The sequence below is a fragment of the Triticum aestivum genome, chromosome 6A (assembly GCF_018294505.1).
Source record: "Triticum aestivum cultivar Chinese Spring chromosome 6A, IWGSC CS RefSeq v2.1, whole genome shotgun sequence".
Classification (NCBI taxonomy): Eukaryota; Viridiplantae; Streptophyta; class Magnoliopsida; order Poales; family Poaceae; genus Triticum; species Triticum aestivum.
Genome location: NC_057809.1, coordinates 269,265,989 through 269,282,393, shown reverse-complemented (window position 1 = coordinate 269,282,393; position 16,405 = coordinate 269,265,989).

Here is a 16,405-nt window from a genome sequence, read left to right as displayed (position 1 = left end):
AACCCCTCCTCCAAGGGCCACGAAATTCCCCCCTCTCTCCTCCATATATACAGCCCTTAGGGCATCGTTTAGACTTTGGGTTTTGTTTAGTTTAAAAGTTCACCATACCTGCAACTTCGCGTACTTCGTTTGTGTTCAACGACTAGACCAAGACGTCACAGAACCCCACCTTGATCAATAAAGCTTTCCTCTTATATTCGCAATATCCAGATTGCAATCTTAGTTTCTTGCTTGTTCTTCATTTGCCTGCAGGAAACAGACCTTCGTGGTTAGGTTGATCATGCTCCGGCATGGTCAATAACCTCTCGGAGTTGGTTTAGTAATTGCTAAGGCGCAACGTCCTCACACGTTCGTAGTCGGATCGTCAAAGTCGACTTCCTCCAAAACGATAGCCACCATCTCATCGAAAGACGGGGCACCTTTGCCTCTATCATATCCATGACAATATAACTTCTATTCGGATATAAGCAAACATGACCCATTATGTTGTCTTCTTTGTCCAACATCAACTTTTTAGCATGTAATATTTTAATGAGTGCTCACAATCACAAAAGGTGTCCAAGATAGTGTATTTATATATGAAACCTCTCTTTCTTTATTACTTCCTATTATTTGCAACAATGACCAAAACTTTGTTTGTCAAATCTCAACAAATTTTATTCAACACACTATTTATATGTGAAGTCATCACTCTCCATAAGATCATTATATGATCTTTTTATTCTTTCTTTTTCTTTTCCCTCAAGATCATAGCAAGAAAGCAAAGCCCTCAACTCAAAACTACTCTTTATTATATAACTCATGGAGTCGATTACATAGATGGATCACAAAGCAAAACTCAAAGCTAGATCATACTATAAACTTTTATTCTACTAGATCAAGATATAACCAAAATGATCGGACTAAGAAAAACGATAAAGGTAAAGATGTCATGGTGATACGATATCGGGGCACCTCCCCTAAGCTTGGCAGTTGCCAAGGGGAGTGCCCACACCCATGTATTTAGATCTCTTTCTTCGGAGCTGGTGATGACGGAGTTGATGATGTTGTAGGCTTGTCCTTTTTCCTCAGCTTACGCTTGAGGATGGAATTTTCCTCCTTTAGGTCATCGACCTCCTGCTCTAGTATTAATATCTTTTTGCATAATTCTTGCTTGTTCTCCTGCAAAAGACAAAAAGGGATAAACTCGATCTTAGGTTTCTTTGCTTTATTAGGAAGACTTGACTTTTTGAACTCCACCTGCATGTCCCCAGGTTGGGGTAGTGGGACTTCCTCTTCATCTGAACTTGTCTCTTTCTTTCCTTTTGGATCGTAGTCTTCTTCCTCCATGGTCCAACAATAATGCTCCACATCCCCGTAAACCTTGCGGTCTGCAATGAAATCAACTACATAGCGCTCTCCCTCCGAATCTTGGGACGACATGCCTTTAGATCTGTTAGAAAAACAACTTGAAACGAAAACAAGGGATATTACCATGATACGATGGTCAAAACTTCGGGAGATTATATAATGAAGTTGTACCAACCAAAAGAAGTGTACTACAAGAAAACGGAGTCCGGAGGGCACACGAGGTGGCCAGAAGCCAAGGAGGCGCGCCCCCAGGGCTTGTCGCCTCTTCGTGTACTTTTCAAACTACTTTTCATTTTCCTTCTTTTTTAAATATTCCAAAATAGAGTAAAATTGCTTTTGGAAAACTTTTGAAGTCAGTTTACTTACCGTACCACATACCAATTCCTTTTCGGAGTCTGAAACATTCTGGTAGATATCCCTTATGTACTCCTCTGGTGTTATGGTATTAATGAAAGTGCTAGTTATCGACTAGAGGGGGGGTGAATAGGCGATTTTTATGGAAGTCTTCAAAACATGGAAGTTTCGAAGACAAACGATAGAAATGAACCTATTAACATGCATCGGAAGGTAGACTACACTAGGCAAGCCATAGTCAAGTATACAATATAGTGAAAGCACGAAGACTAATAGCAGCTAGGTAGTATGGATCAGGATGGAAGATAGTATGAAGCCAATCAGAACAAACAGTCACAAAGTGAAGACAAACAGATAATGCAAGCAGGCAATGACTTCACAAGGACCAACTGTAAATAAAGAGAAGGAAAGGATAGAACCAGTTACTTGGTGAAGACGAGGGATTTGTTGGACCAGTTCCAGTTGCTATGACAACTATACATCTTGTTAGGGAGGCTGAGATTCAACTCAGAAGACCGCGTCTTCACCTTATTCCCCTTGAGCTAAGGACACACAGTCCTCTCCCAATCACTTAGGTAAGTCTTCAAGGTAGGCTTCCAAACCTTCACAGACTTCGTTCACCGGCAATCCATAATGACTCTTGGATGCTCAGAACGCGACGCCTAACCGGCTGGAGGATTCACAGTCCTCAAGTGTAACAAGTCTTCAGATCAAACAGACAGGAACACTTTAGTGACACCTAACACTCTTTGGCTCTGAGTGTTTAGGGCTTTGTCCTCGCAAGGATTTCTCTCTCAAAGGCTTCGAGGTGGGTTGCTCTCAAATGACAAAAGCCGTGCACTAACTCTGAGCAGCCACCAATTTATGGCGTAGGGGGTGGGCTATTTATAGCCACTAGGCAACCTGACCTGATTTGTCCAAAATGACCCTGGGTCACTAAAGAACTGACACGTGTTCCAACGGTCAGATTTCAAACACACGCGACAGCTTAACTTGGGCTACAAGTAAAGCTGACTTATCCAGCTCTAGATAAGATTTGCTCTCATTGTCTTCGCTCGAAGACTTAGGATTTGGTTGAGCATCACTTTAGTCATTCTGACTATGTTCATTTGGAACCCCCTTAACAGTACGGTGGTTCCTATGACTCAACAAAGAAGAAGATGAAACTACGAAACAACTATGTCTTCGCGCTCCCAAGTCTTCATGCGATGTCTTCTCATGTCATAGTCTTCAATGTGAATATCTTCACATACCACCATAGTCTTCAATGTCTTCACACATTTTTAGGGGTCATCTCCGGTAGGTAAACCGAATCAATGAGGGACTACTACCTGTGTTATCTTGCAATTCTCACAAACACATTAATCCCTCAACCAGGTTTGTCGTGAATACTCCAAAACCAACTAGGGGTGGCACTAGATGCACTTACAATCTCCCCCATTTTGGTGATTGATGACGAACTGGTTGAAGTTTTCAATGGGGATAAAAGTATGTGAAATTGTAAAGGATTGAGGTATTGTCTTCGTAAGTAGCAAAAAGGCTCCCCCGGAAGATGTGCATATAAGTATTTTTCTATTGAATGCAAATGCACATGACAGGTTGTACTTGTGGAGATCCTCTTCTACTTAAGAAGACAATTCATCATGCATGAAGAGATATAACGAAGATAATGACATGCATAATGAAAAATGGACGTTTGCAAGATGACTTCATGCAGAATTTATCGTCACACATGCAGAATTTATCATCGCATCACATAGTTGATGAAAAGGTAGCAGATGACCATCAAGTTTAAGTGTTACAACTCAAAAGAACCAAATGTATCAAAAGCGAGAGTTGTAAGCACTTGGTAAATGTAGCAAAAGTATAACAACCACCCATATGGACCCGCTTGAAGACTATTAACTCATATGCTTCCCCCCCTTTTGTCAGTAATGACCAAAAAGGTTTGAAGACATAGAGCTTTCTACTCGTTCCCATGAGGAGTAGGGAAAGCAGCAGGGTCGTTGTTGAGGTTTGGTGGTGCAGAAGAACTTGGTGCAGTGTCGAGACGCGCCGAAGTTGGAGGTGTTGAAGTAGCATCATCTTGGTCATCAATGACTCTGGCATTAACAGTTGCAGCTGAGGAAGAATATTCAGAGTCTTTGAGTGAGGGAGTCCGGCGCAAGTGAGCGTTCCGGGGAGGAGTTGAATCAAACTTGAATCTCTCCGTGAAGCCATCCTGTTGAAGATCATCTTCAGAGCTTAGCAGAGTCAGACTCTTCCATGATCGGCGACAGGTTTCATGAGTGACAAAGGCATTCTTGGTGGCAAGGTTGCGAATGCGATTGACATCCACCAAGAGGCTTTGCATCTGACGCTTGAGCCATTCATGATGCTTATCCTGTTTCTAATGCAGAGCGACAAGAAGCTCTCGGTCATTAAGAACACGAGATCGATTACAAGGCCTTTGGGCAATTGTGCTTTCAGTGGCTTCAGTTCGGGTATGAGGGGCACGTGTGTTGCCAGCCAAAGGATAAACATGAGTGACGACCTGAACTCCTTCAATGGGCTGGGTGAAGCTTTGAGGATCAACATTGTGAAGATAAATTGGCTCCTTTGCGGGCTCTAGGTAAATGGCTTCGACAGACAGATGAACGTTTGGCAAGAATATAAGATGATTGCGCGCAGACGGCTGATAGCTGATAGCAGAGTGAAGCTTGATGAGGCGCATTACCCATGGAGCATAGAACTTCAGACTAAAGATATCGGAGCCAGATGCATCCAATTGTCTGATGAAGAAGTCTTGAGCATTGAAGCTGATGCCATTGAAGATATAGAAAACCAATGTCTTTATTGCTCCTTCAAGTTTCGCTGCATGAGAATGTCCTTTGACAGGCCATAGAGTTCACCTAATGATATGGTAAATAGTGCGGGGAAGATACTCTAGGTCTTCAACAAAGAACTCCTTGGCATAGTCAGCATCATGGGGCAGTGGCTTCATCATGCTCAGCATTTGGCTCATGTTAGGCTCTGGCTTCTGGAAGATGCTCTCCAAAGCATTCTGGTGTTGCTGACAACCTGGTTCATAATGTTCGCTAGGAGTGGGCAGGGCAGTAAGCTCAATGATGTCTTGGGCTTTAGCTTCATGGTGTACATCGCCTGTCATCCACTCAAGGATCCAAATCTTCGGATCCCTATTGTAGCCGCGAATGTGGAGGGTAGCATAAAATTGTAGCAGAAGCTCTTCATTCCAATGTTCTTTGGCCAGCATCTCTGAAGTAGTCAAGGGCTTCTTCTAGGCAGGGCAGGCCAGCCATGGCTTCGCAGTCTAGACGCATATGAGGGAAAATGCGCCCCTGATTGTATAAGATGCATGAATGGTAACTGCGCTGCTGAAAACTCTAGAACCTATCAGATGATATTCTTGGCTTGGAATATGGGTTCTTGGCACTATCAAAGAAGGTGTTGTGTTCTATGAAGCCATTCACATTAAACGATCCTGGTGAAGTTGTAGTACCTGGAAACCTTGGTAGCCCTGGCTTTGGCTTCTAGACCTGTGGCCTGTGCTCCACATGATAGTCAAATTGCAGACCAGCAGCAGGTGGAGGAACCAGAATGGGCCAGCGGACGGTGGTAAGTTGACCTTGATAGAATGCTTGCTCAATGGTGTGTGGCCTGGGAGGTGGTACAGGAGCAGAGGCATTGTCTTCGAGCTGTGGATTTGCTTCAGGTGCAACATTGGCTTCAGGTGCATTCACTTCTCGTGCCACATTAGCTTCAGGCGCCACATTTGCTTCGGCCATGACAAAGTCATTGGCTTCAGTATTGGTGTCTGTGGCCACCTCAGTATTTTCAACCTCCACTCGAGTAGCTGGAGGGTCGGACACATTCTCCTCGAGAACAACTTCAGGGTTGGACGGGGGTGTAGCAACACGTTCTTCTTCTTGACTTGGTTCTTCTTGTTCATCGGCTGATGTAGCCGGAATGTCTTCAGCAGCTTTGGCTTCAGACTCTGAGATGTTCGCAGTTGGAGTGGCTTCAGGGAACACTTGGCGCGATACTGAGTGGTGCTCTTCTCCTTTTGGAACACTCGAAAGAGTGACTTGTGGCCTTGGTCCTTTGTGAATCCTGTGAAACACTAGCGACGCCTTTGGAGAGGGAGTCGGCTGGTCCACAAAGTCATCAGCTCATTAAAACTTTTCTCACAGTCCTCCGTCCATTCAAACTTCTTATCCTTTTTAGCAGCTCTGTCATGGGTTTAGCAATCTTGGAAAACCCTTTAATGAAACGACGGTAATATCCAACTAATCCGAGAAAACTCCGGATCTTTGTCACTGTCGTGGGCGGCAACCAATCGAGCACATCTTTTACTTTGCTCGGGTCCATGGCTATACCCTCAGCGGATAGTACATGTCCGAGAAACCCAACTTGCTTGAGCCAAAACTCACATTTACTGAATTTGCCGTAAAGCTGATGGTCGCGGAGTCGTTGTAGCACTGCTCGGAGGTGATCCTTGTGCTCGTCTTCACCCTTGGAGTAAATAAGGATGTCATCGATGAAGAATACCACGAATTTGTCGAGGAAGTCCATGAATACTTTGTTCATCATATGCATGAAGAAAGCAGGGGCATTGGTGAGACCAAACGACATCACTATATATTCATAAAGACCGTACCGAGTAGTGAATGCGGTCTTAGGAATATCTTCCTTTTTAATTTTGAGCTAATGATATCCGGTCCGTAAATCGATCTTAGAGAATACCTTGGCCCCACTGAGCTGATCAAACAAATCATCAATCCTTGGCAGCGGATATTTGTTTTTGATGGTGACCTCATTCAGCTGACGGTAATCTACGCACATGCGGAGGCTGCCATCCTTTTGTCCACAAAAATAGCGGGTGATCCCCATAGTGAAGAGCTGGGATGAATATATCCTTTTTGAAGCAGTTCATCAAGTTGTTTCTTTAGCTCCACTAATTCTGATGAAGGCATCCAGTAATACTTCTTGTATAACGGTGCAGTTCCGAGAACAAGACCTATTGCAAATTCCAGTTCTCGGTCTGGTGGCATGCCTGGCAGTTCTTCTGGAAATACATTAGGGTACTCGCTGACCATAGAAATTAATTCCAACTCAGCCACAGCGGTGAAAACCAATTCTTGCTTGGATATATTCTTGCGAGCATAGAATTTGGTAGTTTTCCCATTTAGACTGGTCAAAGTGACTTCTCGTGTTGCGCAGTTTATACAAACTTGATATTGGGTCAACTAATTCATACCCAATATAATATCCAACTTTTCAGACTCAATAATTATCAGAGAGGTTGGAAAGTAGACTTCGTTGATATTGATTTCCAGATCACGGCAGACCATGTTGCTCTTGATTAGAGATCCCGGGGTTTGTACCAGCATATTTTTGCCCAAAAGTGTACAAGGAAATTGGTTTTGGGCAGCAAAACATTGAGAAATAAAAGAATGGGACGCCCCAGAGTCAAATAAAATTACGACAGGTATGTCATTAACAGAAAACATACCAATGACTACTTTAGGGTTCTCTTGTGCTTCATCGGCTGAGAGATGATGCACGTGCCCAGTAATGTTTTGCTGGGTCGGGCATGACTCTATAAAGTTGACTTGTGGCCTGAATGGGGCATCCGCCTTGTTGTTCTTGGGGCACTGTTTGGCATAATGTCCATTCTGCCCACAAATGAAGCACGAATTGTTGCGCTGATGCTCCTCACGTATTGGGTTGGTCACGACATTCTTGACTTGAGTGGTGGTATTGTTAACATTCTGTTGCCAATTGGGCTTGTATTCCACCTGAAGCTGTTGCCAGGTTTGAGACTTTTGCACTGGTTGCCCATCCTTCTTTGGCTCAAACTTATGCTTGTTGTCATTGTTGGCAGGCCTATTATCTGATAAAAGCTTGTGCTCCCGTTCAGCAATGAAAGCCTTGTTTACCATAGTTTGGAAATCTAGGAAGTCAAACATACTGAGAGTACACCAGAGTTGTGGATTTAAGCCTCCAAGAAATCTGTCAATCTTCCTTTCTGCGGTGGTCACGTCATAAAGGGAGTAACGGGCCAGGTGATTGAATTTTTGCAAGTATTCACCCACAATCTGATTTCCTTGGACGAGTGCGAGAAATTCATGCTGCTTAACCTTCATAACTCCAGTAGGGATATGAAGTTTCTGGAACTGATCCTTAGATTTTTCCCAAGTGATTTCTTCATCAGTAGGCCACATGGCTTTTGTATTTTCCCACCATATGGCAGCAGCGCCTTCAAGATAATGAGTTGCAAATGGAACTTTATCATTTTATTTAGTACGAGCAATCTCAGGCTTTTTCTCAATGCTACTCAACCAATCGTCTGCATCCAATGGGTCAACAACCTGACTGAAAATGGGTGGCTTGGTCTTCTGAAAATCTGACAGCTTTGAGTAATGACCATTCTGATTTCCATTCTGTCCAACCATAGCTTGCACACTTCTTAATATTTCTAGAAGATAATTGTTCCTTCTTTCCTCAAACATACGCAGAATTTGCTCGTTGGAGGGCGGATTTGGCGGTGGAGGCGGTGGCGGAACACACGGCTCGGGAGAATGTCCTGCCTGTCGTGCGGAACGACGAACAGGAGTTCCCTCACGAACGTTGCTACTGCTGCCTCCCCGCGTCATCCTATTGTGGATTTTTCCCAAGACAACGCAATCGAGATGAGAAACATCCAAGAATAAATTTTGGGAAAAGTCAGCGACAAATCCCAGAAGAAAGCAAAAGAGCGAAGAAAATACGGCGAATAAAGTCCCAATATAATTATACATAGGCTCATACATGAAAGATAAACAACATGATAGATTCAACTACTCTCATACATGCAACGAAACATCATGACTCGTATGACTACATCCATACATCATCCGGACGACTACGAATACTCCGAGGTACTACTGCTCTGCTGGTGCTGCGGTGTCCTCCCCTGAAGCGGACTCGGATCCTGAACTAACGTGGTTAACGGAAACCTCTGAGTTAAAGGTAACACGACGATGCTGCCTCAAGGGCTTTCCCTCAGGGGCAGGGGCAGGATGAAGAATTGGGGCTACAGGAGTGGTGAGAAGTGAAGCCCACTCGGCAGGAGTACTGAGAGGGTTCACCGTCGAGGTGCCTGAGCTACTCGGGGGAGTAACTGGTGAAACAGGGGAACTAGAACTGGCTGGAATATAGGGAGTAAATCCCATAGAAGATGGAGTAGTGGCAGATCTAGTAGTGACCAAAGCAGCAGCTAAAGCAGTATGGACACGAGTCAGCTCTCGAGCCAGTTAGTGGATCATAAGATGGCTAGCAGTGACATAACGAGTAAGGTGGCTAGCAACACTATCAAACTCCGGATCAATGATCTGGAAGCGGACACTACCATTGTCGTGCAGAGAAGGGTAGTAAAAGAAACCTGGATGGTTTTGCATTCGGATCTTGTTGTAGCGAAGCTCAACAAGGACCTCGAATGCAACAAACTAGACAGCCTGAGAAGCGGTAGAGGCGTAACCACTTCGAGAAGTACAAGTGTAAGAGCCAGAATCGGACCTAGTGCGCAGAGTAACCACTACGTGATACTCATACACTGAATCAGCTAGACGCTCCCGGTACACATGATAGACTGGATCGTCTCCGAGGGGGTACAGCCGACGCCACATGTTGCGAAGATGGTGCGGTGACGTGTACGGCATCAGCTGCAACTAGCACGGATACGGCACCGGAGCCATCTACACTCACAACCATTAGCAGGTTAGCATAAAAATATAAATCAAGTGCATGCAATGCAACAATAAGCTACATTAGCTATTGACACTCAACTAAAACTCGTATCTAACATCCAGTTAACACGTCGTAGTCTAGCGTGGCCTACAGTTAGCGCGGTTCTGATACCAAGCATTGTGGCACCTCGGCTCAGAGCGACCGGGTTACCCTGCATTGCCAGCCCAGAGACCATGTCTTCTGGCAACACACAACATCTTGGTACAGAAAACAACCGCTTTATTGATGCTAGCGGGTCAGACTTTATATTACAACAGATGTCGAGGCTGAGCAGCACACACGGTGCGGCTGAACAATATGTACATTATTTAGTGAACATAATGGGGCCTTGATCATATCAACTATGCGGCAGCGGAGCAACGTCGTAGCGGTAACTCCATAGCACAGGGACACCGATGTGGAGACGATCTAGACTCGAGCAGCGCTCCTTTCCAACGTGACTTTCTTGAAAGCTGGCATGACACGCCAGGTCAGTACATTGAATGTACTTGCAAGCTCACAACTGGCATAATCATAATGACAAACAATATCATGATATTTAACCAATTAATAATGCAATAATGTTCCAAAATGATGTGCTCATGCTCTTGGGATAAACGTCCCTAGGGACCAACTTACCAACCGTGATCGTTCTCGGATCACAAAACAAACCACCATTGTGGTCTTAACTAGAGTAACTTGTGATCCTTACGGTGATCACCACCACACCACCATCATGGTCTTAACCAAAGTAACTCGTGATCCTTTCGGCGATCACCACCACAACCCATATTGGGTCTCGAACAGCTCAATGGCCTTTCCGCCATCATAATCAGTGCAATGATCATAACTTAGTGTGCATCTTTATTAAACGTTGACTCATGGTGGGACCTACTATGAGTTGTCGATGACCGTGGACTCGGCTATCGATAGATTATACACTCTAAAGAGGTAGCACACTGTACCCACACCATGGAACCCATGACCTCGCACTCCCATTCGGGTGGACCAACGACATTCCGACAAAACCCTTCCATTGCCATGACACTCTCCCGGCCACTCCGACCCAATCCCCAACGGGCTAGTCCCGGGTGGCCCCGTGTCTACCAAAGACACACCGACCACTGTCGTGGCCAAAACAATCCCACTCGGGGACCCGGTACCAAAATCTCAACAACGGGCACACAAGGTTATACCTGCTTACCGGGCCAGGCTAAGCACGCCCATAACCTTCCCTAGTTGGAGGCACCGACCAGAGACATGCCAATGGGCCGAATCAAGGCCTTCCCACAAAGGCAAATGTGGTTGCACTGGGAAAATCTTGATTCAGCGGCACCATGACCCAGTCAACGATATACTCAAGTTGAGTTATATTCAGGTTCAACTTAAAATGAAAATGACCAGTGTCATAGCATGCCATGAAATGCAATACTACACATGCATCATATAATACGAAAATGACTAATGTCAACCTTGTTCACACTAAGCATAAGCATCAACAACTTATCTTACTTTCCTGGTCTCACTTTAACAATATATTTTTCAGCAAGTAACATTATTTTCTCATGCAAGAAAATAACTTCGATTAATTCCTCATATGCATATCAAAGATTCGACCATCATCACCTCAAGCAAATCCTAATTTCTTCACCAATAAAGTTAGGTTCAAACATTCTGGAAATTAAGTAAAATGGCTACACCAACACTAAACAGGATATATTCTAGCAAATTTAACTATTTATTTATGCAAGAAAATAACTTTAAGAAATTATTCATACACATAACAACTCATTTTATCTTTACCATAATTAGATCTTAGCCTCTTTACCAACTAATAGCATATAAAAAACATAATAGTTACTTAAAATGCATGGATTAATCATTCAATTCAAGTAAGAAATTCATCAATATTGAAATGGCACCATGAAAATGTTGATGTGGCTTGCCTTAGTGCAGATGAGGTTCACAAGCCTTCTGGTGATCCTCAAGACAAGCCTCACCCTCTGAAAATAATTCTAAACACAAGAAGAAAATATCAAGAACTCTTCTGAAAATCACGAGAAATTCTAGACAGCTCAGAAAAATCTCATTTTTGGTGAGCTGCTAGATTTCCTTGCAAAAAACATAAAGCAAAAGGAATCAATTCATTTCGACTTATGGTTGAAAAGTTATGGCTGTTTGAAGCTCTCTGGAATTGAATGAAATTTGAATTTAAATAAACAGACTAGGTGGGTGACGTCGAAGGCGTAAAGCCTCAGGGTGCCACCACTCGTACCGCTTCGCGCGCGTACAGAGTGGCTGACTAGCAGGCCCCGCTAGTCAGGTGAGAAGGAGGGGAGAAGGAAATAGGGGAAGGTCGCGACTTTGCGGAGCTCTCGCCGATGACGAGGGATCCTTGGCCAAAACCAGAGGGAGGGATCGAGAGAGGGGGTTGAGGCGCACCTGCCCGTACCCATAGCGTAGCTAGGGCGGTCGGACGACGTCGGAATCTTCTTCGCAAATGGAGGCAGAGGGCGGGGGTCACCGGAGATGAAGAAGACGGCGAGCAGAGGCAGCTCCAGGGGCTCCAGGGGGAAGGGATGGCTTCTACGGAGAGAGGTGGAGGCCCTGGAAGGATCGCCCTGGCCTGGGAGGGGCTGGAGCTACAGCGGCGACTAGAGGGGATCACCGGCGAGCTCGAGCTCGAGGGCGGCGGCCCGTGGCCTGCTCGGCCGGGCTACGGCTTCCTACGCGTTTATGGGGTGTATGGGAGTGGTGGATGGTGCTCGAGGAGGCTGGGGCTGCTCCATTTATAAGCGAGCGGAGAGGGGGGTTCGGGCTCCGCCGGTGGACACCTGTCCACGGCGCCCGGTGACGAGCGGCGCCAGTGAGAGAGGGAGAAGGCGACACAGCTCACGCGAGAACTATGGGCGAGCGGGGACGAGCACAGGAACGAGGAGATGGCGACGAGCATAGTGCGCACCACACTGTTGGATTGGCTGGACCGTGCTCGTGCTCGCTACGGCGAGCTCCGGCGTCGGTGAGCGCCAGGGAGGAGTAAATGGCGTTGAGACGATGATGGTGGCAAGGTTTGGCATGCTTAGGCAGGCGGGGAAGCGAGCACGCGAGCAACAGAGGCTTGGGCGCGTCGGCTGCATGCCAGCACGCCTAGACGAACGCGGTTACCGCGTGACCTATGACCTCATGCCGACCTAAGCCCAAAATCCATGTCTGGCACATTGTTCGTGGTAGTTTTGAATGTTACCATGCCTTGGTTTGGCCCCGGGTGCAGTAGAGAAGATTTCACATGCCAGGTAAGCTTCTGATCAGTAACTTTGAGGTGTTACTGAGGTTAAATGGCTGGGAGTTGGGGGCTGTGCTTTGGAGGCTAGCCATCATCTACTAAGGTGATGATGCACAAGAAAATTCAGGCACAGGGGAGCAAGTAAAATCGTAGTTGCTGTAGAAACCACCATTTCTGTCCAGAACAGAAAATATTTTCTGTAGCAAAAATATTCCAAAAAGTGATGAAATATTTTTGCTCAGGAAGGTGCCCTAGGGTTCAAAGAATATTTGGGATTTTTCTCATATTTTTGTGGGTCATAAAAAATGAGGGTTTCTTTGGAGCTCATTGAACTAGCAAGGGTTTTAGAGAAGAAAATGAATATTTTTCATTTAATAAAAATATTTCCAAGATTATTTTGAGATGGATCAGAAGGCTAATGATGATTAGAGAGGGGAATGATGCACTTGGGTGAAAGCCAAGGGTACCCAAATGTTTAAGTCCATATGAAAAGATTCAGAACCCCCAACTTTCAAAATAAATCCAAATGAAAATCAGGCAAATAAGAGAGGGCAAAATCAGGCTGTCACACCCGAGCTCCCAGACATTCGGCCTCTAGCCCAGAAATCTGGACCACGCCATTCCAGACAACAACAAGGTTGGACCCTGCCAGCCCGGACATCCGCCGTCTTGGGAAGGCCCGAACATCCGGCCCGACGCCCGAACATCCAGTCCACCTGCCTGCGTGCAGCGCATCTGGGCCGCGGCCCATGTACCCTTCGCCCCTTAGACTATATATACTCCCCCTCCACCTATGTTTTAGGGTTAGCATTGTGTTAGCTCATTTGTGAGATAGAGCTTCGCTCATCCATATCGGATCTACTCCTTGAGAGAGACCGCGGCCCCTCTTCGGAGAAGATCCACCTTGGATTCAAGACCCCTTTACGGGAAGATCCCCTTGTGGATTCAAGACCTCCTCATAGAGAAGAACCGGCTACCCTTTGTATCGTCCCTTGTTGACTTTGAATCTTGTATCTCCTCTCGTGTTTCGAGGATCTAGCACATGTCTGACTTAATCTTGTTGGTTTGAGTGTTTCTCTTTGTGCCCCTTTGTGATTTCTCCTCATGTTTCCCCTCGTGTTCATCGCGGGATCCGCTCCTTTTGTGAAAGATCGGCAATCTAGGGTTCCACCCTACATCACATTATCTATCTTTTTAGGAGAAAACCAGCACCACACCGAGGGGCATAGTTGTATTGACACATCTTCCTTGTATGGACTTGCCCCCAATATTTATCTTAGGGGGTGTGTGTGCGTGGGGGGCAGAATAACCGCACCGCGCCTGTCAAATGAGCGCACTGCCGTGTTAGCGCGAGGCCGAGCCGGGGGAGGGGGGTCGAGACCACCTCCCCCATCCCAGCGAAGCCGAGCTAGAACGAGTTGTAGCAGGCGACGATGCAGCGTGCCGTGGCGTCGCATGCAGATGCGAGTCTGTAACATGACGTGCCCCAATATCTATATTTTTAGGGGGTATGGGTGCTTGGAGCGAACAGAATAACCACACTGCTCTTTTCAAATGAGCGAACTGCCGCGTTAGCGTGAGGCCGAGCCCCCTCCCCCATCCCGGCGAGGCTGAGCCAGGAATGAGCCATAGCAGGCGACGAGGCAGCGTGCCGCGACGACGCATGCTGAGGCAATCCTATAACATAACTTGCCCCATTATCTATCTTTTTAGGGGTAAACCAGCACCGCACCGAGCGGCATAGTTGTACTGACACATCTTCCTTGGATGGACTTGCCCCCATTATCTATCTTTTTAGGGGGGAAACTAGTCTCGCACCGAGGGGCATAGTTGTACTGACACATCTTCCTTGTATGGACTTGGCCCCAATATTTATCTTAGGTGGTGTCTGTGCGTGGGCGGAACAGAATAACTGCATTGCGCCTGTCAAACGAGCACACTGCCACGTTAGCGCGAGGGAGAGCCGGGGAGGAGGGGGGAGGGACCCCCTCCCCCATCCCGGTGAGGCCGAGCAAGGAATGAGCTGTAGCAAGCGATGACGTGGTTTGTCGCGGCGTCGCATGCGGAGGCGAGTCAGTAACATGACTTGCCCCATTATCTATCTTTTTATGGGGTGTGGGTGCTTGGGGGAGGGAACAGAATAACCACAGTGTGCCTATCAAATGAGAGCACTGCCGCGTTAGGGCGAGGCCGAGCCCCGCTCCCCCATCCTGGGAGATCGAGCCAGGAACGATCCGTAGCAGGCAACGACGCGGCGTGCCACGACGTTGCATGCAGAGGCGAGTCTGTAACATGACTTGCCCCATTATCTTTCTTTTTAGGGGAAAAACCAGCACCACACCAAGGGGCATAGTTGTACTGACACATCTTCCTTGTATGGACCTGCCCCCATTATCTATCTTTTTAGGGGAAAACCAGCACCGCACCGCGGGGCATAGTTGTACTGACACATCTTCCTTGTATGGACTTGCCCCCATTATCTGTATTAGGGGTTGTGGGTGCGTGGGGGCGGAATAGAATAACCACACAACTCCTGTCAATCAACCGCACTGCCACGTTAGCGGGAGGCCGAGCCGGGGGGGTCGGGACCACCCCCTCCCCCGTTGCAGCGAGGCCGAGCCAGGAACATGCCGTAACAGGCGATGACGCGGTGTGCTAGGGTGTCTCATGCGAAGGTGAAAGTGCAACTATCGCTGGGTGGTTTTGGTAATTACTAACAACATATAGCTCATTGAACTAATGCTATTTCAAGATGATCATTTCAGAAAGTTCAATGATTGGCATGGCATGGATTAGGAATGTGGACCCCTCAAAATGCTAAGGACACATATTGGCTCAAGCTCAAGACTCTACCTTTTCATTTTACTGATCCAAGATCACATTGAGTCCATAGGAAAAGCCAATAGTATTAAAAGGAGATGAGGTGTTTCTTAATAGCTTGCTTGCTCAAAATGCTTAGTGATATGCTCCAAATGCCCTAAACCACTTTCTCATATCCACATATGTCCCAAACCAAAAGTCAAACTCGGCACTACCGATTTGAGCTATTCGGCACCACCGAGTTCACTTGACATAGCCACTGCCAGAAACCCTAGTCACTTCGGTCTAACCGATAGGGATCTCGGTCTCACCGAGATGGGACTACAAACTCTCTGTTTCCCTTCGTAACATTTCGGTGCAACCGAGATGAGCGATCGGTCCCACCGAGTTTGCAATGCAAACTATCTGTTTCCCTTTTGTAACATTTCGGTCCTACCGAAATGAGCGAGTCGGTCCCACCGAGTTTGCATGACCAACTCTCTGGTTAGCTTATTACCAAAATCAGTCCCACCGAGTTTGTGTAATTGGTCTCACCGAGATTACGTTATGCCCTAACCCTAATGAAATCGGTCCTACCGAGTTGACATGTCGGTCCCACCGAAAATCCTAACGTTCACATTTTGAACTAAATTGGTCTGATTGAGTTTCATAATTCGGTCCCACCGAGTTTGGTGAGTTGTGTGTAACTGTTAGATTTTGTGTGGAGGCTATATATACCCCTCCACCCTTCCTTCATTAATATGGAGAGCCATCAGAATGTGCCTGCACTTCCAGCATTCATTTTCTGAGAGAGAACCACCTACTCATGTGTTGAGACCGAGATATTCCATT